The sequence below is a fragment of the Dasypus novemcinctus genome, chromosome 18, assembly GCF_030445035.2.
Source record: "Dasypus novemcinctus isolate mDasNov1 chromosome 18, mDasNov1.1.hap2, whole genome shotgun sequence".
Classification (NCBI taxonomy): Eukaryota; Metazoa; Chordata; class Mammalia; order Cingulata; family Dasypodidae; genus Dasypus; species Dasypus novemcinctus.
Genome location: NC_080690.1, coordinates 81222072 through 81246689, shown reverse-complemented (window position 1 = coordinate 81246689; position 24618 = coordinate 81222072). Strand labels below are relative to the sequence as shown.

Here is a 24618-nt window from a genome sequence, read left to right as displayed (position 1 = left end):
TTGACTATGCAGGCAGGGAGGGACAAGAAATAGGAGACAATAACAGATCAGGGGTCCCAGGTAGAGAGGAAGGGGCTAAAAAGTGATAAAGCAGGCTGACTTACAGACTACAATTTCCCCTTATAGATTATAAATCCCCGGGTTTACTTGTGTAGTGATCCAAAGCGGTGGGGGTGGGGGAAGCAGCCAGCCTCAGGGTCCAGAGGCCGGAGAGCGGGAGCGAGAGCGCTGGTTCAGGCCTTGCGCACGGCTGTTGAACTCTCAATCATTCCACCCCTTTGCTAATGGCAGGGAGGGGTTCCAGCTGTTTGCTGTTTGGATTGATCACCCCACCCATCAATCCCCCAGGAAGGCCCCATGATAAAGCCCTTGGGGAATACCCAGGGTGTCTCCTGGCTTCTGGAGGAGTCTTTGCTCTGGATGGCAGGATCTTGGGCGGCTCTTCCAGCAGCCGTCTTGGGGCTGTTGATGTCCACGTGAACTCTCTGCCAGGGTCCAGAGCCTTCGCATGCTTCCCTATCTTCCTAGCCAGCTTCACGGACATGTATGTGCTTACATGCCAGCTATATTCCAGAGTCCAGAGACTAGAGTCTGTTCAACCAGAGAATGCTGAGTGAACAATTGGAAGAAGATGGATGACGATATGAGCAAGTGGCTTCCTCTGCCCACCACGTGCCAAGCACTGCCCTGAGTGCTGTACATGTCGGTTCATTTGACTAGCCCCACAGCCCTGCGCAGGAGGGCCTATTTCCATCTTCATTTCACACAAGGAAATGGAAGTGCGAGTAGTTGAGTCTCCTGCCCCACGTCCTGACGTCAGTGGCACTTGTCTGCGAGCCCCGATCCCACCAGCTCTACACTGCCCCCCGGTGAGCATATATGACACAAGTGTGGGTGACCGAGTGACGTTCATATACGTGAAAGAAGGCTGGAGGAGGGGATGTGAATGTATAAATAGAGAGCTGGGAGATGGGTGAATAACCAGAGTGCATAAGTGAATAAATCAGGATATGTACTGATGGATCAATGGCTTTTTTGGGGAAGACTTTTATTTTTATTTTATTTATTCCACACACCCCCCTTATTGTTTTGCACTCGCTGTCTGCTCTCTGTCTCTGTCCACTGTGTGCTCTCTGTGTCTGCTCATCTTCTCTTTAGGAGGCACCAGAAACCGAACCTGGGACATCCCATGTGGGAGGCAGGCACTCAACTGCTTGAGCCACATCCACTCCCTAAGCTATTATTTTTGTCATCCGCTTAGTATCGCTCTGGAAATGGTTGTTCCATTTCCTAACTAAGGAGCAGCATGACTCTGACTTAGATGCAAATATTCCCTATGACCCTCTTTCTCTATTTTACACAATCATCCATCCATATATCTAACTACAAAATTATCTAGCCATACATACCATTTTTGAGCACTGCCTAAGCACCAGACACTGTTCTAAATACTTTGAATATAATAACTCATTTAATTTTCACAAAACGTTATAGGCTGACCTGATTAAGGTCCCATACTATTGTCTAGTTATGTAGCTTTCTATTCTATTCTTTCATCTATATACATCTATCTATCTATCATCTATTATCTATCTTACCTATCTGTATCTATCCACTCCTGTCTCTGTCTATTTTTCCATAATTTTTTCTTAACTTCAGTATTCTAAAGTGGAAGAGAATAAAGACAAACATAACCCAGTCCCTCCTCTTTTCACCCCAGTTTTTCCCTGGCTCAATTTGCAAACTTTGTCTTTTAGGCACTTAAATATGCCATTAGTTGGGGCAGGCTAAATCATCCCACCTCATTTCTTCAAGTACTTGATGGGAAGTCAGTGGAGTAGATAATCAGTCCCTGTGGAGGTTAATGGCTGTTCCAAGCAGAGGTAGCCCCTGTGGTTTCTTTTTCAGGTGGGGGAATTGAACCCAGGACCCCATACGTGGGAAGCAGGTTCTCAACCACTTTGAGCTACAGCCACTCTCCTTGTCTGTGTGTTGGAAAAAAATTTCTTAGTTGTGACTTCAGAGAGAGAAATTGAGAAATCAATAAATCAATAAAGAGAGAGACCAATAAATCAGAGATCAGGATCAATAAACCCTAAAACTGTCAGGGTGGATAAAGACATCTCTCTCCCCTGGGGATCCTCCCCCCCTCTCCGAGCCAAGAGCGCCTAGTAGGTCCTTATGTTTATTACTCTCTCCCTGTGGCTTCCAGCTGAGTTTGGAGGTTATGGCTACTTCCTGAGCGTCACTTAGAACAGGTTCACCCACCCTTCCAGAAGGTCACTTCAGAACAGATTCCACAAATGCCCAAGCACACACAATGTACCAGGTACTAATAAATCAAGTGGGACGATGTGCTGGAGAGGGCTGGGAGGCTAAAGACTGCAAGCAGGGGCCATGGGAGCTGCTGAGGGCAGGGAGAGGGAAGAAGAGATGTGATGTGGGGGCATTTTCAGGACTTGGAGTTGTCCTAAATGATATTGCAGGGACAGATGCTGGACATTATAGACCCTGCCATAACCCACTAAATGGACGGACAGAGAGTGTAAACTACAATGTAAACCATTATCCATGCGGTGCAGCCGTGCTCCAAACTGTATTCACCAAATCAGTGAATGTGCCGCAATGACGAAAGAGGTTGTTGCGTGGGAAGAGTGGGGTAGAGTGGGGTGTGGGGTATATGGGAACCTCTTATTTTTTTTAACATAACATATTTATGATCTATGTATCTTCAAAAAAAATAAAAAATAAAAAATAAAAAAAATAAGAAAACTGCATGCTCAGGGCAGGGAGGGCCTCAGAAACGTTGACAGGAAGAGGGGCCTGGAGGATGAGCAGACGTGGGGGAAAGCATTCGAGGCTTAGATAAGAGCTGGTGCCGAGGCCCTAGGAAAGGAATGCATTGGGTGCCTTCAAGGGAGTGTGGCTGGAAGAAAATGGGTGCAGGGAGGAATGGAATGAGCTCAGAGAGGTAGCAGGCGTGCGTGTCACGCTTGGTAGAATCAAAAGCCCTTGGAGGATGTTACGCCTTGGAGATATGAGCCAGGTCCGAGTCAGGCATTAAATTACTCTGGGAGCTGAGCAGGCAATGAATTTTGGGGAGCACCGAGTAGAAGCAGGAAGTCATTTTGGAGCAGTTCAGGAGATGGAGAGATGGCAGAAGAGTTTCTGTATATGCTGTACCAGCGTCAATGGGACTTGACGCTGGAGCAGGAAGGAAAGAGAGGGCTCAGGGATGATCTGAGAAGCTGGACACATGGCGGGGCCACTTGCCGAGACGGAAATGGCCAGGAGAGGAGTAGGTTTGGGAAAGAACCAGGGGACCTTGCTAGTCAATGGTTTCCATACTTTTGGATATCAGAACCAGAAAAGAGAACTGGAGGTTAGCTAGCATACGAACCTCCCACTTTCTGAGTGCAGCAGAGTTAGCCTCGTCCACAGAGAGCCTGGCCCTTGTCTCTGAGCCCTTTCGCTTCCTGCCTGTGGAGAGGACCTTTGTTGTCGGGGGCCTTGGGTCATGCCTAGAGGGCCAGGGGTGACAAAGTGCTTTATGGAGGGACTGTGGACCCCATGGGGGCTGTGGAGAGTAAGGCCAGCCGCACGGAGGTCATGCACGTGTCTGTGACCGAGCCCCAGTGAGAGCCTTGCAGGAACTCCCCGGCTGGCACTACTCCACGCGCTTCATCCCACAGATGCCAAGAGGTGTTGGCACGGACCGTGATTCCCGGAGAGGCAGCTGTGAGCTTTGCAGTTTGACCTCTGCTGGACTCTGTTCCGTGCGCCTCCTTCCTCAACTGATGTTGACTGGCGTCCTGCCGCTGTCGTGAACCATAAGCACGAGACAACAGTTCTCAGTGGGCTCTGTGAGTCCTTCCAGTGAATCGCCGAACTTAAGGGTGGCCCTGGGTTTCCAGAAACAAGAACGCTGTTTTTGTTTTGGCCTCAGAAGCCCCCAGCAAAGGTCTTCTCCCCCCGCCCCCCCGGCTGAAACCAGGTCAGCACGTCCTGGACCGAGTGCAGGGATGGCACATTTAGGTCCCGGTGTCCACCTGCTGGGGGGCAGTTTATTCAGTCTCCTGCCGCAGCCCGAGGGCCAGGGATAGTGTTCGAGCCCCACCCCCCCCACCCGCCAGGAATGTGGATATTTACATTAAAAGTGGATTAATTGGGAATGATGTAGCTCAAGCCCTTGAGGGCCTACTTCCACAGAGAGGGTCCCAGATTCAATTCCTGTACCTTCTAAAAACAAACAAAAAACAACAATAAGTGAACAAATGAAAAAAACAACTCAGGGGAGCTGATGTGGCTCGGTGGTTGAGCACTGGCTTCCCACATACGAGGTCCCAGCTTCAATCCCAGCCCTGACATTAAAAAAAAAAAAGTGGATTAATTTTCAATTGGAGCCGTGTGAATATTGGACCAGTAACTGCGGTGTCCAGTGCAGGAGAGGGGTGCTCATCTCCACATTTCTGAATTACAAAGGAGATTGAGGGCTCAAAACCGACATGCAGCTTAGATACCAAAAAATATGGAGAGTGGCCCTTCCTGCACACCTGAGCTTCTCGTTTGAGACTGAAACCACCACTGTTGGCTGTCATGGCTCCTCCCCACTCTTGTCTCCAGTAGCCTCTGCTTCACCGCCCTTCTCCCGACCTGGGCATCACCCGCTCTCCCTCCCTAGAAAGCCACTGACACCTTCTTGTCACTCTTTCCCAGAAGAGCCCTGCTTCTCCTTCGTTAGAAACAAGGACGAAGTACAGGAGGTGAGGCAGGGAGCCTCTGGGTTCCCCTTTTGAAATCTCAGTCCATGCCTCTTCTGGGGTCTTTCAAAATGGAGATGGGGAGGGAGGGGCCCAGAAATGCTACTTCAAAGGACTGGGTACAGCAGCCTGTCGCAGACCTACAGAGCACCCACAGAACTACAGGGCACCCACAGATGACCTACAGGGCACCCGCAGACCTACAGGGCACCCGCAGACAACCTACAGGGCACCCGCAGACCTAGGGGACACCCGCAGACCTGTAGAGCACTCGCAGACCTACAGGGCACCCGCAGACCTGTAGAGCATTGCAGACCTACAGGGCACCCGCAGACCTACGGGACACCCGCAGACCTACAGGGCACCCGCAGATGACCTACAGGGCACCCGAAGACGACCTACAGGGCACCCGCAGATGACCTACAGGGTACCTGAAGACGACCTACAGGGCACCCGCAGACCTACAGGGCACCCGCAGACCTATGGGACACCCGCAGACCTATAGGGCACCCGCAGATGACCTACAGGGCACCCGCAGACAACCTACAGGGCATCTGCAGACCTATGGGACACCCGCAGACCTACAGGGCACCCGCAGATCTACGGGACACCCGCAGACCTGTAGAGCACCCGCATACCTACAGGGCACCCACAGACCTGTAGAGCATTGCAGACCTACAGGGCACCCGCAGACCTACGGGACACCTGCAGACCTACGGGACACCCGCAGACCTACGGGACACCTGCAGACCCACAGGGCACCTGCAGACAACCTACAGGGCACCCGCAGACCTACAGGGCACCCGCAGACCTATAGGACACCCGCAGACCTATGGGTACCCGCAGACCTACGGGACACCCGCAGACCTACAGGGCACCTGCAGACCCACAGGGCACCCGCAGACCTATGGGACACCCGCAGACCTACGGGTACCCGCAGACCTATGGGACACCCGCAGACCTACAGAGCATGCAGAGACCTACGGAGCATCCAAGGGCCCCAGGGCCATGCAGCCTTCGTTGAGAGGACAAAAGAAACAAAGTCCAGAGGGTCGTTCCCCAAAGCCATGCAGTAAGCAACCAGCACATCTGGGTGCAGAGCTCCAGCAGGGAGAGTCCCCTCCTGGAGTGTTCCCTTTGAAAAACTGCTGTCCAGGACAAAAAGGAAGGGAAGTAAATATAAAGTGAAAAATGAGAGGGAAGTGGATGTGGCTCAACCATTTGGGCTCCTGTCTACCATATAGGAGGTCCAGAATTTGATGCCCAGGGCCTCCTGATGAGGGCAAGCTGGCCCACACGGCAAGCTGGTGTCGGAGTCTTGTTTGGTGATCCGAGGTATCGGGAATGAAAGACAAAGAAAGATTGGGTTCAGGGGATCTGAGAGCATTGATTTCTCAAGCTCATCAGACAACTTTATTGAGTCGAGGGGCTAGTATATATACCCCTAACATACGTGACATTCAGCACAAAATCAAGTTACCTATTACCCTTACCTCATACTATATTAACTAGTGATTGATGAAAACCCAACAAACTTTACTGGAACTATTATTATAAAAATCAGTAACTATACTCATAAATCCTGTTACTCAGGTTGTTCTGTTCTATATGTATTGTTCTGCCTGCAGGTGTGCTGACCCAGCCAAGGTTGTGCTCTGCACCAATAATCATAAGGGACAGCTTGACTCAGTGGTCAAAGAAGTAACTTGCTTCCACGGAAACAACATGCCTTTGTTTCCCACATTTCCCCCTTTTTGTTTTAGTCAGGGTGACTGTGCCTGTCTTAGGTTGCCCCCCAGGGGGTCTTACCCATCATTGACTACCAGCCAAGCGCACTGACTTCGGGGTACTATTGTAGAGTTTTAGCAAGTACTATGTTGTTTGCTTGTCCCATTGTGTCCACACGGTGCAATCTCTGGCAAATACCTTTTCCCAGGCAAGCGACAACCATGAGCAACAGGATTAATACACATATCCCTATTCCTAAGGCAGATAAGAAATGTTGAGATTTCCACCAATCAACAGGATTAAACTTATTTAAATGTGAAATCAAATCATTAAAGATGTCCTTATCACTATCTACGTATATCTGATTATGAGACATTTCTAAAATCTTTTTCTGCAATTCCTCAATTTCTAATGACATATTTCCTTTGTGTCCTAACAAATGATTTCTGATCTTATTCCATTGAAACACAGAAATGTTATAATCCAAAGGAGTAATACAAAAATTACTTTCATTCCAATCACATTTCAATCCTCTTAACAAATTCAAATTATAAACTTGATCTCCTAAGTGTAAAACAGCAGATTCCAAATCACTAACTCTGTCATTAAGTCCTTCATCAATGTGCTCCTGACTATGCCATAAGTCACTTGCATTCTTGTGCCAATCATGCACATATTGCTGTGTCTGCACCGTCTCATGCAATGCAACAGCAGCAGTGGCAGCAGCAGTGATGACACCAATGAGGCCAAGAATGCCAGCTATGAGAAGTCCCAAAAATCTCTTAGATCGTTTCAACAGTCCTTGAGCCAGGTGGAAAAGAAGATGACTTTCAGGTGATGACTGCCACATCCGATTCATTTTCACTGGGATCCACACTCCTTGTCTTCAGCGAGCCATGGTGATAATATCTCCATTCTGTAAAATATTCTCAGACAAGCAAGTATACAAGGCGCCATCCTTATAGAACAAAGCATTTTCAGTAATGGTAGCCTTCCCTACCACAAACACATATGGAGCTCTGACACATGATTGGAAATGATGAATTTGATCTAATTGTAAATATTGTCCATCCATACTTTTATTACCTTTCCATTCAGAAGTAGACACCACTCCTAAGAAGACTTTCCATATTTGTTTTTGATCATGGATTCCAGTGCTATTGCACCATGGAAAAGGAACCCATTTCCCTATATTTTTCCAATCATTATTATTTTTGGTAAAAATTACTTTCTCATCCAAATCAAGGGAATCATGAAAGGGATACTGCATATTACTAATTTGTTGTCCCAAGCTATTTATACCATACCAAATAAATCTGCCCTTACATTTGTTGGGATTCCCCAGAGGGGCACTTTCCCAAACTATTCCATAGGAATCATTAAAAATGACAGATCCTCTTCCCATATGGCATTCATACCATTTTTGCATATCACCAGCATTCCTCTTAGGACAACTATAACTTGGATACTTATATTCTTGGTATTGATAGGATGGGAATAAAGTTACCAAAGATTTAGTTATTATTATGGCTAAAATTGATCATAGTTCTATTTTTCACAGCCATACATGGTGGGCGATTGCCAATGCAAAGAGGTCGGAAATCAAATGGAAGAAGGAGATTATAAATCTTTTGTCCTTCTTCTCGTGGCTTAAGTGGTAGCCTATCACCCACGGGTCCAGGAAATATAATAGTTTTATTCAAATAGACAGGAAAAGAAGGATCTTTCCAGGTTAACACTCGAAGTAATGGGGGATTAGGGATATAAGCCCAATATGTGTAATTACCATTACCATTGCTGGTTTCACTCACTATCAGTAGGATCCATATGTGTAGAAGACTCCACTTCTTCAGTCCTAGGTTTAATCCTTTTTGCTGGAAGCCAGATTTCTTCTCCATTTTCTGAAATGATAAGAGCATAGCCTCGCCCCCATACTTTAACCCTGCCTTTCTTCCATTCATTACTCAAAACATCTTTCCAAAATACTGGTTGATTCTCAGAGTCTGCAATTTCTGTGGATTTTTGAGAATGTCCAAAATGACATTCAGCTGGTGTCATAGAATCATAAATGTTAAGAAAATTTAAGGTAAATAAAGCTTTAGCCAATTGATCTTTAGGAGATATCATACCATCATCTCCCCCTTTTTGTTTTAAAAGCATAGTCTTGAGAGTATGATGGCATCTTTCAACAATAGCTTGACCTGTAGGATTATGGGGAATGCCGGTAACATGTTCAATAGCATATTTCCTACAAAAGGAAGCAAAGGATTTACTAATGTAGGAAGGTCCATTATCAGTTTTAATTTTTAGAGGGCATCCCATCACAGCAAAAGCAGACCAGAGATGTGAGCGAACATGATGAAACCGTTCCCCACTTTGAGCAGTAGCCCACATGAAATGAGAATAAGTGTCAATACAAACATGAACATATTGTAGTTTACCAAAGAATGAAATGTGAGTAACATCCATCTGCCATAATGGATTAGGAGTCAGGCCTCTGGGATTAGTTACAGCCTGAAAAGGCACTGCTGTTAGTGGTCCACAGGTAGGACAAGTATGAATAATTTCCTGCGCTTGTAGTCTTGTTAGCTTTTGATATTTATTTCGCAGGCCTTTAGCATTAATGTGAGTTAAAGCATGGTAATCACGAGCACTTTGTAAACATCCCACTAATAAATCAGCTCGAGCATTACTTGCTGTCATAGGACCAGGCAAAGATGTATGAGAACGTATATGTGTAATGTAAAGAGGATGCTGTCTTAATCTAATGAGATGTTGCAAATCAGCAAAAAGTTGAGATAATTCATCAGTAACAAAGATATGAGCCATTTCAATATGCTTAACAGTAAGACATACATATTCAGAATCAGAAACAATATTCAAAGTTTCCTTAAATATTGTTAACACCTTAATGATGGCAGCAAGTTCAGTACGCTGAGCAGACGTGAATGGAGTCTGCCAAGCCTGTTCTTTCCCTTTGGTAACAAATGCTGCTTTCCCGTTACTACTGCCATCAGTAAACACTGTACATGCATTTTCTAAAGGTAGAGATTTTATAATCTTAGGTAATATCCAAGTAGTTTTTCGTAAAAAAGTAAGTAATTTTGAAGTAGGAAAATGATTATTAATAACACCTTGAAAGTCACTGATAGCTACCTGCCATTGAGGGTTGGTTATATATAGATGATGAATTTCTTCCTGTGATAACTCACAAATAATGCGATCAGGGTCAGACCCTTTAAGTTGCATTAAGCGCACACGTCCTTTTGCCAATATATTAATGATTTTTTTGTAGATAAGTTTGTAACCTCTTTTATTTATTATTAGGTAGGAAAATCCACTCCAAAACTCCCTCCTGCCACAGTAAAGCTGTGGGAGATTGCACAGTGGAAAATATAATTAAATCTACAATTTTCCAGGGTCAATTTGTGTCAACTGTCCTTGTGAAATTCTTTCCTCTATTAGATTTAATTCTCGTTCTGCTTCTGCAGATAAAGAACGTGCACTAGTAAGGTCTGAATCCCCCTGCAGAGTTTGGAATAAATGAGTTAACATATAAATAGGAATTCCTAACATAGGCCTAATCCAATTAATGTCTCCTAAACGTTTTGAAAATCATTAAGTGTGTTTAATTTATCTCTACGAATTTGCACCTTTTGAGGTGTAATACACCCTTCAGACAATTTCATGCCTAAGTAAGAGAATGGAGCTTCCTTCTGAAATTTTTCAGGGGCTATTTGTAACCCATATTCTGGTAAAATTTTTTCTGCCATAACAAATAATTGTTGTAATTTTTCATCAGAAGCATGAGCGAATAATATATCATCCATATAATGAATAATCATTGCTTCAGGAAATTGATCACGTAACTTTTGAAGAGGTTGGTGCACAAATAATTGACACATGGTTGGACTATTCATCATACCCTGAGGTAAAACACACCATTGATATCTTTGCATAGGTGCCTGATTATTAAATGAAGGCACAGAGAAAGCAAACTTTACCTTATCAGCAGGATGTAAAGGAATAGTGAAAAAACAATCTTTCAAATCAATTATAATAAGAGACCAATCTTTTGGAATCATTGATGGTTGTGGAACTCCTGATTGTAGTGCTCCCATAGGACTCATAACTTTATTTATAGCTCTTAAATCCACCAGGAGTCTCTATTTTCCAGATTTCTTTTTAATAACAAATACCGGAGAGTTCCAAGGGCTATTAGAAGGTTCTATATGCTTTTGCTCCAACTATTCTTTAACTAAACTATGTAGGGCATTTAATTTTTCTACTGTTAGGGGCCATTGATCTATCCATACCAGTGTTTCAGTAAGCCAGGTAATTGGGACTGCCCTTTCTTTCAATGGCCCCTAAGATAAATTTGCTTGTTCAGGATCCGATGAACTGGAAGAAAATCCAATTCCCCTCCTATCTCCTTTCCTTCTAGTATTATATTGCATATCCATATATAAAGTTTTAGCCTGCTCCGATAAGGTAGAAATATGAATGAAAGCACCCCATTGACTTAACAAATCACGGCCCCACAAATTAATTCCCACATCGGCCACATAAGGTTGTAAAGTAGATTTTTGTCCATCAGGGCCTAAAACATCAAAAATATTAGTGCTTTGATAGATATCAGTCATTGTACCAACTCCAGTAAAAACTGTAGGTACTTTCTGCAAAGTCCAGGATTGAGGCCAATAACGTTTAGCTATAATAGCTACGTCTGCTCCTGTATCTATTAAGCCAAAGAACGCTTTTCCATTAATTGTAATTGTAGTTTCAGGTCTATCATCATTTACAAAAGTTTGCCAATACATATTTTTTCCAGTTGATTCGAATCCCCCCTTCCTTTTAAAAGGAAGAGTAGCTGGTTTATTATAGGGAAGCAGTAATAATTGAGCAATTCGTTGTCCTTTTTGTATTTGAATAGAATTAACAGCTTGAACCATTATTTTTATTTCCTCTGTAAAATCACTATCTATAATTCCTACTTGCACCAACAATCCCTGCATAGTTAAACTACTTCTTCCAACTACAATGCCTTCCGTATTATTAGGTAAAGGCCCTTTTACTCCTGTAGAAATTGTTTGAATGCCTCCCTCTGAAGTTATCAATTTAGTCTCAGTAGATGGAAGATCAATAGCAGCACTACCTTGAGTAGCCGCTCTTAATTCTGAGACTGGGATGAATGATACTGACCGCTGCTGACAGGAAATTGGTCGGCCAGGCTCATATTTTTTGTCTGAGGGCCCTGAGCTAGGCCCGCAAAGCGGTTTCCCGATTTTAAAGGTGTGCCTTTCCAGTCTATTTTATATCTACATTCATTAGCCCAATGATATCCTTTACGGCACACTGGACAAATTTTTGATGGAGTACGAGGTCCTTTACCTGCTTGATTAATATAGGACCGACAATTCTTTTGAAAATGTCCAAATTTTCCACACTTAAAACAATTCCCTTTCTTTTTCTGGTTATTTCCTCCTCTCATAGCTGAAGCTAACACTGCCATCTGGTGGGTGGTTGAACCAATGTCCTGACAAGCTTTTATATAATCAAAGACAGACCCACCTGCAGCCTTAATAGGCCGGATAGCTTTCTTACACTCACTGTTAGCTTGATCAAAAGCGAGCGTTAGCAGGATTAACTCTCTAGCCTCAGGAATTTCAATAGTCTTAGTAAGCATATCAGTCAGTCTGGCAATAAATTGCACAGTCTGGCAATAAATTCCTTGGATCACTTTAGCAAAAGACTGCGTAGGCTTTCCTGGAGCTGTACTCCTTCTCCATGCAGCCAAGCATGACTGCCTCACTTGATTAACAGCCTGATCATCATAATGAAGCTGCCTCTCAATACCTCTCCAGGCTCCAGAGCCTAGCAGTTGTTCAGCAGTAATATTAACAGGTGGATTCTGAGCCCTATTTCGTCGTTCTCTCATAGCAGCTTCATCTGTCCACCAGGTCTTAAATTGTAAGAACTCAGCAGCACTCAATCCTGTTTTAGTCAGCGTGTCCCAGTCCCAAGGTATTAACCTGTAGGTGTTTGCAAGTCCTTCCACCAATCCAATAGTGTAATGACTCTGAGTGCCATATTGAGTACATGCCTGTTTGATGTCCTTCAATACTTTAAAAGAAAGAGGCTCATGATGAGCATAAATTCCCCCTTGTGGGTGTTGAGCATCAGGAGGAATTTGTTGAATAGTTACAGGAAAAGCTGCTACAGCTTGCATAGCCAGAGGCTCACCTTGACTAGATCCCGATAAAAGACATCTCATTAATGGAGTAACAGGCACAGGATTTGGCTTAAAGCTGCTGCGAACATAAGGCAGGTCCGTAGAGAAAAGTCCACTAGGTACTTTTCCAGGTTCTGGAGGTGCAGAAGGAACCTCCTGAGTCAAATTAGGATATATGTTTACTTTAGAAATATTTAGCTCCGACATGGATTTAGTTAAGAATGCATTTGTGTCTCTAACTTCAAATAACTCCTCTTCTTCCTGTTCCTCCTCCGAATTCCTATCTTTACCTGTATCATTCATAGCCGTTTCCTCCCTTGAGAAAAGAACAATCTCTTCCTCTTCGTCAGACTGCAAAGGATCTAATGCAGCAGCAATATGCTGTCCTAAGGCCCAAACTGATACAGGTATATTCTCTCCTTTCTGATATGCTCTCTGCAATGCTTTTATTACTTGCCTCTACTGCTTAACATTCATCAAATTCTTTCCTTGCGGTTGAAACCAATAACAATGCTTTTGAACCAAAGCAAACAATTCTAACAAATCTGCAGTCTTAACTGTGACACCTACACTGTGCAACAGTGTTTTCAAAACCTGTGAATATTCTTCCAAGCGTCCTGGTTGATTACCCATACCCTGATGCTAATGGAAAGCAAACCTTAATAATATGAAGCAGCAATTTACCTGGGTTAATTAATTTCGACGCTCTTTACCTTAAAAAAGGCTTTTTAGCTTTCCGCGTTCCCGATCCAGAGGTGGAAGATCCTACACTGCCGTGTCTTGATGAATCCTCTGCCTCGGGCCCCATGTCTGGGCACCACCTGTCAGAGTCTTGTTCGTTGACCCGAGGTATCGGGAATGAAAGACAAAGAAAGATTGGGTTCAGGGGATCTGAGAGCATTGATTTCTCAAGCTCATCAGACAACTTTATTGAGTCGAGGGGCTAGTATATATACCCCTAACATACGTGACATTCAGCACAAAATCAAGTTACCTATTACCCTTACCTCATGCTATATTAACTAGTGATTGATGAAAACCCAACAAACTTTACTGGAACTATTATTATAAAAATCAGTAACTATACTCATAAATCCTGTTACTCAGGTTGTTCTGTTCTATAGGTATCGTTCTGCCTGCAGGTGTGCTGACCCAGCCAAGATTGTGCTCCGCACCGATAATCATAAGGGACAGCTTGACTCAGTGGTCAAAGAAGTAACTTGCTTCCATGGAAACAACATGCCTTTGTTTCCCACAAGCTGGCCCACGCAGCGAGCTGGCCCACGCAGCGAGCTGGCCCACATGGAGTGCCGCCCTGCATGGGAATGCCACCCTGTGCAGGAGCGCTGGTGGACGTGGAGAGCTGGTGCAGCAAGATGACGCAAGAAGAGACACAATGGAGAGACAATACGAAGACGTAGCAGAACAGGGACTTGCGTTGGCACAAGAGAGTAATCGCCTCCCTCTCACTCCAGAAGGTCCCAGGATCGGTTCCAGAGCAGCCTAATGAGAATAGAAGCAGACACAGAAGAGCACACAGTGAATGGACGCAGCAGACAACAGGGGGAAGGTGGGGGAATAAATAAAATAAATCTTTAAAAAAAGAAATGAGAGTGCAGTGGAAGAGAGATACTGCACCACACGCACAGTTTCTTTGTCCATCTGACAAACACTTCCTGGGCTCCAGCGCGGGTTAGGAGCTCGGGCAGGTTTCTCCAGCTCAGCACCAGGGGCGTGGGGGGGCCTGTCCTGGTCTTGTGGGGTGTGGAGCAACAGGCCCGGCCTCCACCACTACATGCCCAGAGCATGGGCCCCCAACCCCTAAATGTCTCCAGACACTTCCGGGTGTTTCCTGGTTGGGGGAGAAGGGGGGAGAACCAGTGGGCTGGAGACACTGAGTTCACGGCGAAGGATGTGGAGCTGGCCCACGACCAACCAATGAACCAGGCGCCTCCTGCAATGGAGAAGAAACGGCCTCGGCAGAGAGCGGCCAAGGCGGAGAGCCAGCAGGGGCAGGGGTACTGGGCCCGGGGGTGGGAGACCAGGGGTCCTGTCCCGAAGCAATACCCGGGCCCCACGGAGAGTCAGCGGGGAGAGGCTGCTGGTAAAGCGCAAGGCCGGAGGAGAGGGCCTCCAGGAGCTGAGGGCCACGAACAGCTCCCGCCAAGCGTCCCGTCCTGACCTCGCAGGCGGCGGCCCAGGCCCCTGTCCGCATCCCCTGCACCCGCCCCCAGCCTCTTCACTGCCCCTCCCCCACGCCCCTTTCCCTGTCTCCAGGAGGCAGGAAAGTGGAGCTGGGGCTGGGGGCCTAGAGGGACTGCCTGAGGCTGAAGAGCTCTGCAGGTTAGAGGGTGCGGAGGGGAGGGAGAGGACAGACCAGGAGGGGGCTGAGGGTGGGGCGGGGAGGCAGAGGAGGGGTGAGGGCGGGGCGGGGAGGGAGAGGAGGGGGCTGAGGGTGGGGCGGGGAGGCAGAGGAGGGGTGAGGGCGGGGCGGGGAGGGAGAGGAGGGGGCTGAGGGTGGGCGGGGCCAGGAGGCAGAGGAGGGGCCCGAGGGCGGGGCCTGGAGGGACCAGAAGGGAGGAGGAGGGAGAGCAGGGGCCCGAGGGGGGGGCAGGAGGGAGAGGAGGGGGTGAGGGCCACCCCAGCGAGGGGTCGCGAGAGCGTGAAAGGAGACGGCAGGGGCTGAGGGGATTAGAGGCGTGGGCGCGGCGAGGGGCGCGGCGATGGGGCGGGGCCCTGCGGCGCGGCCGACGGCCCGGGGCGGGGCTGGAGCGTGGGGCCGGCGCGTCCCTCCGCGGTGGTCACTGAGGCTCGTGGGTTCCCGTGTTGGATGCACTCGTTGTCCTCCTCCTTACTTAATTCAGCATTTCCCCCTCAGTCGACTGTGTCCTTTTACTTAAACTCGTTCCAAACCTTTGAGGTGCTCGTCTATTTTTGTTATACATTTAAAGCCAATGTAGAAGCACTAACGTCCGCGCCCCGTGGGCCGCGCGGGGACCCTGCCACGCCGGCGCCGCCCTCCCTGCGCAGCGTTCCGCGGCCCCGCGCGCTCCGCTCAGACGGCTGCGCGCGTCCTCCTCGCGCTCCTGCTCAGCCTGACCGCGACCAGGTCCTCCCGCCGGGCGGGGGAGGCTTCCCCCGCACCCCGCAATCGCAGCCCTCTGGGAAGGGGTTCCTGGTTTTTACGGGGGGGAGGACAAGTCCTCTACCTGGTCGCGGGGTTGGAGAGAGCACTGGTGAGCACAGGAGGTCAGGGTTGAGATGGTTCAAAGCACAAATGGCGCAGAGACGCAAAAGGACGCGGGAGAGCGCCTGGAGGCTCCTGACACCCGCGGCTGGGCCCCGCCCCGAAGGTGTGGGCGGGTGGAGGTAATCTGCATTCCTCAGGTGCAGGGGCTGCTGGGCCAGGAGCACAGCTTGTCAGCTGCTGTGGAGGTAGCTGAGCTGGGGATGCTGCGCTGTCACCTGCCAGCCGGTGCGCTCTGGCAAGCTGCCACCCGTGTGCTCTGGTGGGTTAGGACTGCGCCCCGGGCAGGGAATCGGTCTGGGGTTCCTGCAGAGCCCTTGCAAGTGGACCATGAAGGGGACCCCGACGGCCTCCAGCCGCCTGAGTGCCGCCCCAGCCGTCCTGCAGGCAGCCGCGGCCACGGCAGGCAGCTGAACTCCCTAGAACCTCGGCTCCTTCTCTGGAAGAGGGGGATGACACCCGTCTTCCAGGGCTGTAGGGGGTATGGAAAGAGCTGGAGGACACGCGTCAGCTAAGCCCACCCTTACAGGGTGTTGGGGTATGGAAAGAGCTGGAGGACACGCGTCAGCTAAGCCCACCCTTACAGGGCTGTTGGGGTATGGAAAGAGCCGGAGGGCGTGCGTCAGCTAAGCCCACCCTTACAGGGCTGTTGGGGTATGGAAAGGACCTGGAGGACGTGCGTCAGCTAAGCCCACCCTTACAGGGCTGTTGGGGTATGGAAAGGACCTGGAGGACGTGCGTCAGCTAAGCCCACCCTTACAGGGCTGTTGGGGTATGGAAAGGACCTGGAGGACGTGTGTCAGCTAAGCCCACCCTTACAGGGCTGTTGGGGTATGGAAAGGGCCTGGAGGACGTGCGTCAGCTAAGCCCACCCTTGGAGGCCGACTCCATTCCGGGAGTGGAAAGCCTGCGGCGTAACTGTTCAGCACAGAATCTTCAAGAGCCCTGAATTTGCCAGGCTGTGAACCCCCCCGCACCCATTGCTGTGCTATTGCACCCTTTGCTGCGCCTCCGTTCCCTCTTCCACTGAAGAGTTTACAGCTTTCTCACCTAACAGGGTCGTGAGTAACTACGTCGAGGCCTTCCGGCTGCCAGCCCGTGGGCGGCCTTGGCCCTGCTTGGTTTCCTGCTCTGCTGCCGCGTCTTGAAATTCTTAATAGTCACGGGCGCGGGGTCCTGCATGTTTCATTCTGCACTGGGTCCTGCCAATTCCGTGGCCGGCCCTGCTGAGCAGATACAGGCCTGCAGTAGGCCCAAGGAGACCATTCGCCGTTCTAATGATCTAATGATCGTTCTAATGATCAGAAGACCTTGGTAAGTTGCCACAACCCACCCAGGGACAGAGGCTGGCTCTGACCCCAAGCCCGTGTGTTTACGACCGTAGACGCACGTAGTGCTCTGGGAAGCTTTCTTGCATGCAGCGCTGAAACGGGGCTGCGTGGATCCAGCGCACTGGATAGTGGGAAGCTGTGGCGGGACCCCCTCCCCTGACCCGCGTGGCTCTGGCCCCCATGCCTTCTGAATCTTGATTTCTTGACCTCTCCAGGGGCGAGGAGGCTGGACCCTAGACAGCGCCGTGTACCTTCTGGGTCCCAGCGAGTGAGCCAGCTCTGAGCTCTGTCCCCGGGCTCACCTGGCGCCCGGGACAAGGTGTGGGTGAGCTTGTAAAGACCTTGACCCACATCACTGAGTTCAGGTGGCAGAAGTTATCCTCAGGCCTGTCTGGGGGGCAGAGTTGAGCAGAGATGGGCCCTGGGCTTGGATCCAGCCTTGTCCCTTGCTTGGTGTGGGGCCTTGACCTCTCTGTGCTTCAGTTTCCTCATCTGTGACAATACTGATGGCACCTGCCTTGCAGGTGTTTGAAGGATTGGGTGAGTTAAGACACAGAGTGGGCCCCTCCGTCCCCCTCTCCCTCTTCACCGAGTATGTCTTCATTGAGCACAGTGTGCTGGGTGACCATTAACCCCTGGCCTACCGAGACCCCCAAGACGCTCAAGGCGGGCTCAGCCGAGGTTTTGTTCAGTGCATGGGAACCCCAGACCAGCCACGCACTACGGGACAGAAGGAGCATGAGCCCAGACCCAGTCACAGGTGGGCTCAGACCCCAGCTCTTTGCTCGGTGGTGTTACTGTGGGTTGGCGACCTGACTTTTCAGACCTGCAGTTTCCCCGCTGGTGAGAAGGGGTGGTCGAAATGCACCCCCAGACTGAGTGATGGCGCTTGGGCAGTGACGGGTGCTTCGGGATCTCTGCGTCTGCTGCGGTCCTTGAACAGGCCATCTGGTCTTGCCTTCTTCACCCCTCTCCAGGGGTCCCCCTTCCCCACATGGCTGGGCAGGGGGGCAAGAGGGAGACAGCCCTAGAGATCCTAGCCCTGTGGAAGTCCATTGGGGAGTGGATGGCATGGGCCCCTCTCAGCCTTCTTCCCCAGCATCATCCTCTGCCCACCCAGTAGGGCCTTGGGAAGTGGAAGAGGAAGACTGGGCTCCAAGTTCAGCTCCGCCACCTATAGCTGGGGCAACCTCCTTCCAGCCTCAGATTCCTCTGTATGTAAAATGGCATGCGTTGCTACCTCATGATTTTGTGGTGTGAAGCAGTGAGAGAATGCAGGCCTGTCTGGAACCAAAGGCATCCTGGTGAGTTTTGTTGACATTATCTACTTGCAAGCCCCACCCACTTCCTCTTTGCTCATCCCCCCCCCCCCCCCCCACCCAGGTCCTGTTTATCTCATCTCAGTGCCTGATAAGTAATCTTCCTGAGATCTCCCTTCTTCCTTCCACTCCACGCCCCCTGGGAAAGAGTGGAGATGCGGGGCGCTGGATACCTGGCTACGGTGCCAAGGTTGACCATGTGGCTTGAAGCGAGCCACCTCTCCTCACCTCCCAAATGGAGGTTTCTCAACCTCTGTAGTACTGACACTCGGGGCTGAATAATTCTTGGTTGTGGGGTGCCATCCTGGGCACTGTAAGAGGTTCAGAAGCAGCTCTGGCCTGCACCCACTAGTACCTGGAACAGCCCCTCCCGAGCTGTGACAATCAGTAGTGGCTGAGAACCACTGAATTACTGTGCGATTCCAAGGAAATCCTGAAGCAAAACTACCTTAAAGGTTTAAGGTACTGAGTTTAATTCTACTCAGGGATTCATATTCTTGCTGTTTTTGTTTTTGTTCTTAGATGGGCTCCCATATTTCCACCCTCAGCAGGGCTCTAAGGGGACTCCAATGGAGACTTTTTCCAAACCAGACATTGGAGGTAATAATCAGGGAAATATGGAAGAGAGAAGTAGAAATGAGAAGGGGAAAGAAGTGGCAGGTGAGGCTTTGAAAATAAGGGCAGAAGGGGAAAAAACTGGAATCAACCCAGAAGCCCCTCGTCTGTGACCACAGCCCCCATCCTGACCTCATACTCTGAGCACCCACCCTGGCCTTGGCCAGTCAAGTCAACTCTGTTCTTCACCTCAGATCCAGCTTTACTGTCCAGCTCTAATTTCTCTGCCAATCTCTGATACCACCTCCCAATCTGACACTTCTTAAATTACCAGCCCATGCCCAAACCTCGATCTTACCCAATACCATGCCCAAGTTTAGCCTTAGCTACAGCATTAACCTCAAACTCTGACTTTAACCTCATGACTCAGTTCCAACTTTAACCTCATTCCTAAATAAGACATTTATTCCTAACCTTCAATCTTACTCTGCACCCTATAGTCATACCCCATCATGCTCTTTCTCCCAATTCTGGCTTCATGTTTTCCTAGAACTCTTGGTCCATTCCTCTTAGTGTCTTCCTACCAGCTTTTACCTTCATCTAGAATGTTCTGTTTCCATTCAGAAATCAGTTTAGTCACCACCTCCTTCTTAGGAGGCATTCCATTACTGTTCTGTCTAAAATATCCCAGGTCTTTCTCCATTTTGCCATGCTATTTATTTTGATAGGAACATTTATTGCTACTTAGTTCTTTCTTGTTCATTTATTTTTTTGATTATCACTGTCTCCTTCCAATAAATATACCTTTCATTTGAGTGGGAACTTTGTCTGTCTTGTTCACTGCCTAGCACAATGGATGACACACAGTAGGTTCTTGGTGAGCATTTTTTAGGTGAATGAGTTGATTATCCATCACCTGCCACATCTGCTTTCCTACCGAACCAGCCAGCACTCACACTCCAGCTTTGCTTGCCTTCTTCTAGCTGGTCGCACTCCAGTTCCATCCTCTGTTCTACTCCTGACCTGTGCCTTCATTCCAACTGCACAAATTCATTTGAAAAGCATTTACTGGACATGGTATACCTCCTGAGTTCACTAATTCTTGTCCCAGCCTTGGCTACACTCTGGTTCTTGAAAATACCTCCCACCACCACATGCCATGTTAATATAGGAGTGGAAAAGGGTAATATCTGGTTAGATGACAACAAAGAGAAGGTAGAACAGAAAATGGAAGAGTACGAGGCAAAAAGGGAGGGTTAATGGACCATAAGATGAACTGAAGAAATCTTCCTCCCAGTCTTACCCCAGCCTCATGAACTTTGTTGTGGATCATGGTGGTGAGCAGGAACCATTTGTAAGTTCTTCTCTTTCTCTCCCCCAGATCTGGACATGCTTGGCCAGAGAGTTCCCAGGGAGGACAAAGCCCTGAAGCCATAGATGTCTCCAAATCCCTGCTCCTTGTCTTTCTCTTCTCCAACTCATCCTGTTCCCTCTGAAACCTCATCTAGCTTCCCTCTACTTAAGACTAAAATCCTAAAATCAGATTCCCAAATCTTGTGTAGAAATTTTGGAGCAATTGAAAAATTGCACTTTGGAGTGCTGCGGGTTTTTGTTGATTTATCCTTAGAATAAGCGTAAAGTGTCATTAATGAACCATTTAAGAGATTCCAGGGTAAGCAGAGAATATTCCTGCAGTGCACGTAAAATAATTGTATTCTTTAAGAGTCATTTCAATCATCATATGAGCTATTGAATAATACAATATTAATATCCCCTTTAACTATGAGTTTCTATATATGATGTCTTTCCTGGAAAAGATTCTCGAAAGTATTGTGTTTGCCTTTGCCCAAACTTCCATCATGCCTGAGCCTTCTCCATCCAGAAATGAGGAGAGGCAATTGTGAGTAGAATGAGACAATAAAATATTGCTTTTTCAAATATTCAGTGTTTTCTTTTGGTAAATACTGTGAAAATTTGTTGGGGGTAACAAAATCAAGAGTGATAGAATCAAGCGTGGAATCGTGGGATTATAACCTATTTGAGGAAGTGGATCTTGGATTATCTAATGAAAGGGCCTAAATTTAATTCCAATTCAAGTTGCCCTTACCTGGATATCTGGTTTCCAAAGTTCCTACATGATTTGCCTGTGCCTCTTCTCCAGCAAAATTATGAACTTTTCATATTGAATTCTAAGCTTTAGGCACACCAGTCCTTCTTAGTTCCATGAACATTCAAAACTTCCTAGGAATGTGTAGGCTTTTCATTTGGGCCTCTAAGCAAATTGGTGGCAAGCTTTGAGGTGTTCCTTGTGCCTTGAACTTGAGCCATGTGCCTCAGGTGAGAGAGCTGTGCTGGAGGCATTTGTCCCAGTGTAGTTAATGAGAAGAAGGATCTGTATGAAGAAGGGCATAAGCTAAGCTGCTGTAACAGCTTTTTGGGAAAATACAGTGGTGTAGCCATGATAAAAGTTTTTTTCCTGTCTCACATAATAGTGCAGGGCTGGTAGGTTGGCCCTGCCATCTCCTGCTGTGCAGTTTCCCTCTGAGTTCAGGAGTTCTTCATCCACTTCTACCTCCAGGGGACAAGTTGGTCAAGAAGAGGACCATCAAGCCTCTCCTGTTACTTTTTCCAGATCTGTAGTTGGTGCTGGGGTTTAATGTATACCCAGGGGACCTGAATCTCTGGACTGACCATGTGATAGCCAGGCCCTGAGCCTCAACAGACTTGCAACTCCTACCCTCTGGTTTATTGGACTTACCCCACTCAGCTAACATGGAGGTGAAGAAGGTCAACCACCACACCAGGGAGCACCAAGAGTGCCTACAATTGAAAGCAGGAGGATTGCATCCAGCATCCATGTGGAATCTAAGTCCCCTCTTGATATAGATGTGGAGTGGACACAACCATTCCAGGGTCCACAGGATGGAGGAATAGAGTATGGATTAGAGTGGACTTACTGATATTCTATTCATGACTATTGTGATTAGTAATCAAAGAAAATGTGGCATTGGTGTGGAGAAAGTGGCCATGGTGGCTGCTGGGGTTAGGGAGTGGGAGGAAGAGATGTGATGTGGAGGCATGGAGGCATTTTTGGGGGTTGTAGTTGTCCTGGGTAGTGTTGCAGGGACAGTTACTGGGCATTGTATGTCCTCCCATGGCCCACTGGGTGGACCGTGGGAGAGTGTGGGCTATGATGTGGACCATTGACCATGAGGTGCAGCGGTGCTCAGAGATGTATTCACCAAGTGCAATGAATGTCTCATGATGATGGAAGAGGTTGTTATGGGGGGAGGAGTGGGGTGAGCGGGGTGGGGGGTATATGGGGACCTCATATTTTTTTTAATGTAACATTAAAAAAATAAACAAAGCCAAAAAGAAAAAAAAAAAAAAAAAGAGGAGGACCATAAGTTTTTTTAAAGAAAGTCTTTGAAGCGCCACATCATTTCAGCTCATTCATCGTTATGTGGGGTCATTCTCAGCTACAAAGGAGGCTGGGAGATGTAGGTTTTAGCTGGGGGCTATGTACCCAGTCAAATAAATAATACAAGGGTTGGAGATAGATATCCAATCATATGTTCTGACCTGCCACTGTTCTAGGGATTACTAGTGCAGGATTCTGACATTCCTGGGTCCTTCAGTGAAATGGAAACTAAAGTTATAAAAATTTTAAATAGCAGAACGGGATGAGAGGTGAATGCGGGAGAAGCCAGTCAGGACGCCACAAGATCCTAATGCTTTTATGTAGCCTTTTTCTTGATTTGGTTCTTACCCTGTTTTTGCAAGCCTTTACCACTTTTCTGGAGCTTTGAAAAAGATGTTTCTGCCAGTTCTTGCTGGTTGTTTGGTGGCGGCATGGGGCGCTGGAGTCTTGCCCTACCATCTTGATTGTGGCAGGCTCAAGTCCCTATCTTTTGGTCTAAGCAACTGGAAGGATGGCGCTGCTGGGTTACATGCAGGAAACCACGCAGGTAGAATAGGTTGTGGGGGAAGGCCGGGGGCTCAGTTTGGGACTTGTTGAGTTTGAGATGTCTATTGACCATGCAGCTGGGAATAGGGGAGTTGGAAGTTGGATATGCAGGTCTAAAGTTCAGAGAGGAGGCAATAATGGAGATAGAGTTCAGAGGGTGGTGGACATTTAGATGGTAAATAGAGAGGGGAAGAGGTTCAAGGGTGGGGACCTGGACATCAATAGGTTGTAGGTCCCAAGCAGCGTTCAAGGATCAGGGAACAAGACAGGAAGTGGTGGTCAGCCAGTGTGAGGCTTGAAATGGGGACACTGCTGTGACTGGGGGGACAAATTCAGGAATATGGACCCAGTTCCATGGATTGGGACATTGTAAATAATCTCAAGTCACTAGCGGTAAATTTTATGCACACTCAACCACAATTTTTTAAAATTGCACCATTAAGAAATTCATCAGTGTTTGCAGAATTCACACACTGCAACTGGTACCCCATGCCACATGTACTAGTCAGCCAAAGGGGTGCTGATGCAAAATACCAGAAACTGGTTAGTTTTTATAAAGGGTATTTATTTGGGGTAGGAGCTTACAGATAGCAGGCCATAAGGCATAAGTTACTTCCCTCACCAAAGCCTATTTGGAGCAAGATGGCTGCCGACCTCTGCGAGGGTTCAGGCTTCCTGGGTTCCTACGTTCCTGGGGCTTGCTTTTCTATGGGTTTAAGGTTCCTTCCTTCCTGGTGCTGGCTTCTCTTTCCTCTGGGTGCTGACATCACGGGTCTTCAGTGTCAAACTGTAACATCAGAAATCCCGGCATCAAAAGCTCCAACTCTGTCCTTAGCCATGGCTTTTATCTGTGAGTCTCCACCCACCAAGGGGTGGGGACTGGGTGGGGACTCCACGCCCTAATAAGAACTCAATCAGACCAGGTACAGATCAGATTACAAACACAATCCAATATGTCTTTCTGGAATTCATCAGTCGTATCAAACTGCTACACCACATCTCCATCCTTGGTAAATTTTATGCATTCACAATGTTGTGAAACCACACGTCTCTCTAGTTCCAGAAGGAAACCGTGTGCCGTTAAGCAGTCATCCCCAGCCCCCAGCCCCACAGTCCGGGCAGCCACTAATCTGCTTCCTGACACTGTGGATTTGACAGGCAAAATATTATTTTTTTGGTATATATATATATATATATATATATATGAAGAAATTTCCCATTTTTACCATTTTAATGGTAATAGTGATATCAATTACATTCATTGTGTTTTAATTTTTGTGTAGTGTGTGTGTGTGTGTTGGGGGGGTGTGTGGGGGAAGTTAACTTTTTGAAAGGTTCTGTCACCATCCTCCATTTCTGCACCTGTCAGACTGGCTTTGGGTTGAAGTTTTTGAAGTTACCTAGGCTTTTTCTTGACCCCAAACAGAAACTCCACACCCATCAAGCACTAACTCCACATCCTCCCTCCCTCCAGCCCCT

The 24618-nt window shown here is 47.8% G+C and overlaps 1 long non-coding RNA gene across 1 annotated transcript; it reads right to left on the bottom strand.

Moving 5' to 3' along the window:
- Positions 1–8212: 8212 nt before the first annotated feature.
- LOC131274408 (uncharacterized) lies at positions 8213–16059 on the bottom strand. The gene is made up of 3 exons (XR_011646406.1): positions 15930–16059; positions 13434–14223; positions 8213–12854 (listed from the first exon to the last, which is right to left on the bottom strand). It is a non-coding gene; the product is annotated as an uncharacterized lncRNA (long non-coding RNA).
- Between the last annotated feature and the right edge of the window lie 8559 nt (positions 16060–24618).